The sequence below is a fragment of the Cnephaeus nilssonii genome (assembly GCF_951640355.1).
Source record: "Cnephaeus nilssonii genome assembly, chromosome: 10".
Classification (NCBI taxonomy): domain Eukaryota; kingdom Metazoa; phylum Chordata; class Mammalia; order Chiroptera; family Vespertilionidae; genus Cnephaeus; species Cnephaeus nilssonii.
Genome location: NC_137081.1, coordinates 29,680,771 through 29,684,472, shown reverse-complemented (window position 1 = coordinate 29,684,472; position 3,702 = coordinate 29,680,771).

Below are 3,702 nucleotides of genomic sequence, written 5' to 3'. Positions count from 1 at the left end.
ACTCTATGAGTCCCAATCCTCAAGCTAAAGCTCCCCATCATCCCTGGGACAGAATAGAGGACCCACAACAAAGGAGCTCTTATATTTCCTGTACAGAAAGGAGCCATTCGAATGTCAGGATAAAGGAATCATGGAAACATTGTGAGCCTTTTATGTAAAATGAATTTACAGATGACTAGGAAAGCATATATCAAAATAAATAATAGAAGTGAAATATGTTTTCTGAACTGTTCAAACTGTAAGGAAGAAAGAGAAGAATTTCCTCAGAAGAGAAATAAGATCCTCTATAAGTGTCTGTACCCAGAGCTAAGCTGTCACATGAAGTGGGTAGTAGTCAATTTGGTTGGATTGCTGTGTAGATAGCTGCACGGGGTCCCACAGAAGAGCAGCAACTGATGCTGCCCTGTTAGGATGCGGTGTTTCCTGTCTTTTGTCCTAAGTAAATCTGATGCTACTGTAGCTCTGGTTGTCCTATGAGTCAAGATGTCTAGTTAAGCAGACCTACAGATGGGTGTTGTGTTATAGCCATTTTGTCATAAGCTTTGAGAGGCTCATGATATGTCTCTTTTCTTAACTGCTATATCCCCACTGCCCAGCACTGTGTTGCACATGGTAGAGGCTAAATATGTACTTGTGGGGAAAAATTGGCCCTGGACATCGAAAGGCAGATAATAAGCTTAATTACCATTTTCAAAGCTTTGAAATGTGAGTTAAATCAGGGTATATCTACATGTTGGCCTTGCTGAATAATGCTTCCAGAAGTGATGGTTCAAATGTCTTCTCCAGTTCACTGAGAACATTGCATACCACTCTCTGTACAGGGACCAGATTTCTACAAGATTCTTGACAATCCTTAAAGAACATTGAATGGAAAAAAATGTAAATACAGCCTTCCAAGTTATAGAAAAGCTCTAGAAAGTTACTTTATTGTTAATATATTACAATTTCCCAACATAGGTATATTTTCATATAAAGTTTTAAATTCCTCTATATTTGTATGGCTACTAAGTGAAACAAGTAAACCCTTCTTCCTTGAAAATACCATTTGTGAATCTGATCTCCTCACCCTCATTTACATTAGATGGAAAGAGAGCAATTTTGAAGAATAAAGGTGGGTTTCGAGTTAAATGATTTGTAGCCCTTAAAGAACCTGGCCAAATATTTTAGGAATAGACTTAGCAGGTAGTGAGCTGCTATTCTATTAACTGGTCAATCCTGTCCCTTCCCCAGAACTGATGTGACCTGGAAGGGCTCAAGGAAACCTATGACAATTCTCCCTTTTGGTGAACTTGGTCATAGAGAAAGCTTATTCATAGGGTAAGAGAAGACTTGCATCTCCGCATTTACACCTACATCTTTTGTGAAAATTAACCTAAATTTCAAAACTCAAGAAATACCTGGGGGAGGGGAGAGAGGAGAAAGGAGAAAAGAAAACTGAAAACTGTTGGCATGGCAAGAATAGCAAGCATTTCCAAATTTGTCCTAACAAGGTATTTGGGTTTGAATGTTCTCAGATCTAATTATTTATTGATTATATTGATGTTTATTGAAATAAATTGTTTTAATTATTATTTTAAGTGAAATCATTCAACTTATTCATTTATTTGTTCAAATTATTTTTAAGTCCTAGTTTATGCTATGTTGTAGGCATCTATGTCGCACACCTACTTCAGATCCAGCCTATCTCCAGTGCTATTCACACGACTCTAGGGGTAACCACAGAGCCCTGTTTCTTCAGGTAGGAGCAGGACTGTCTCAGGTGATGTCCAGCTTCTCTTCTCCCTTTTTACCTTATAGTAATACAACAGTACTTGAAAAGGTCCCCACTCATAAGTGACTCCTCAATCAATGAGTGGTTCTCTGACATTTGGTTCCAGGATATCAAAGCATAACTTACCAGTATTTGGGGCTCATTTACCAGATTGTGACATAATAAACCTCACTTACTTCATACATTTTATTGGTGATGAATTCATGGTCACGAAGGCCTTCAAGGAAAGGAAATGCCTTTTTTATTGCAAATGAAATCTTGACCTTATGTCTTCTGAAGTGCCGGAGTGATCAGGAAAGCAGCCAGTATAGCCTATGCATCCTGAAGAGGACTGAGGATTGCAAGGGAAATAATGTGCTGAAAATTGACTTTTTATTTGAAAAATGAAGTTCAGAGCAGTGCATCCTCTACCCCACAAATAGATAACCCTATTCTTGTCTTCTATAGACATCCTAGGGAGAAGGGATACCATGAAAAAAATGATCATCAAGATTCTGAGATACTTGTGAAGGCTGTAGTTTTTATAAATGAAGGATAGGCTGTGATGAACCAACATATATAAAATAAGTGGTCCTGAAAATGAATGAATAAATAAATAAATAAATAAATAAATAAATAAATAAATAGTCCTGAGTAGAGACCAGAATAAATGGAATTGAAGCAATAGACAAAGATGTAATGAAGGAAGCATGAAGGGTCAAAGATAAAACTAAGACTGAAAAAATTCATTCCATCTTGTCCTTATCAAAGCCATTATAAAGGAACATTACCAGATCTTAAATATTTTTATTTAAAAACTTAAATACATACAAATTCAAAATAAACCAAAGACTGGAAAACAACTAACTGAAAATCTAACTTTGAAAGTGTTTTTTAATTAACAACTAAGAGAAAATATATCTCAGAAAGATAAAAACCAGGTACCCCACTCTGACATAAAACTAGTCGGGGAAATACCATCCTGCATTGTAAAACTAGTTCATAAAACATATGATGTGAATTAATAATGGTCTGATAAAGAATAAACTGAGGATTTCACAAGAATATTGATAATTTCTCCTGGGATTTTTTACTTTGTGTTAATATAAACCTGTCTATGCTATTATTGTTCATAGTAAATAACTTCAGGGATCTGAATTTCATAAATTGCTGCTATTTCCTGTGAAGGTCATTTTAAACCTGGGTATTTAATTCTAGTTCTTAGTTGGTCTTTTTGTTGCTCTAATAATAATGTTTTAATTGACATTTTGTATTTCTAAAATTTATGAAGATTTATAAGCTTTATTTTCTCATACCAGAAGAGAATCACTGGCACTTCCCACTACCCAACATGAATCAGAAAATAATAATGTAAAGTAGTATTGAATACTGTATAAAAAATGTTTGGTTAACGATAGAAGATGAAGAGAAGCATTTGTCTTTTCTTGTATTGAGAACTTCACTAATGATAATAAAGGAACTGGGTTCACAGTGACAAAGGAAATGGTGGGACAATGAGTAGATGAGAGATTTCAACCAACATCTATAGGACTAAATGTTGTCAAAGGAGGCGGAGGATGCTCCCAGTGATCAGGAAAGCAACCAGTATGAGAAGCATACTGGGGATCAGGGCTAAACGGGCAGTTGGACATCCCTGTCATAATCTAGGACTGCTGGCTCCCAACCACTTGCCTGCCTGCCAGCCTGATCACCTCTTAACTACTCCCCTGCCAGCCTGATCAACATCTAACTGCTCCGCTGCTGGCCTGATTGCCCCTAACTGTCCTCCCCTACTGACCTGGTTACCCTTAACTGCTCTCCCATGCCAGCCTGATTGCCCCCAACTGCCCTCCCCTATAGGTCTGGTCACTCCCAAATGCCCGCCTCTGCTGGCCCAGTCACCCCTAACTGCCCTCCCTTGCCAGCCTGGTTGCCTCTAACTGCCCTCCCCT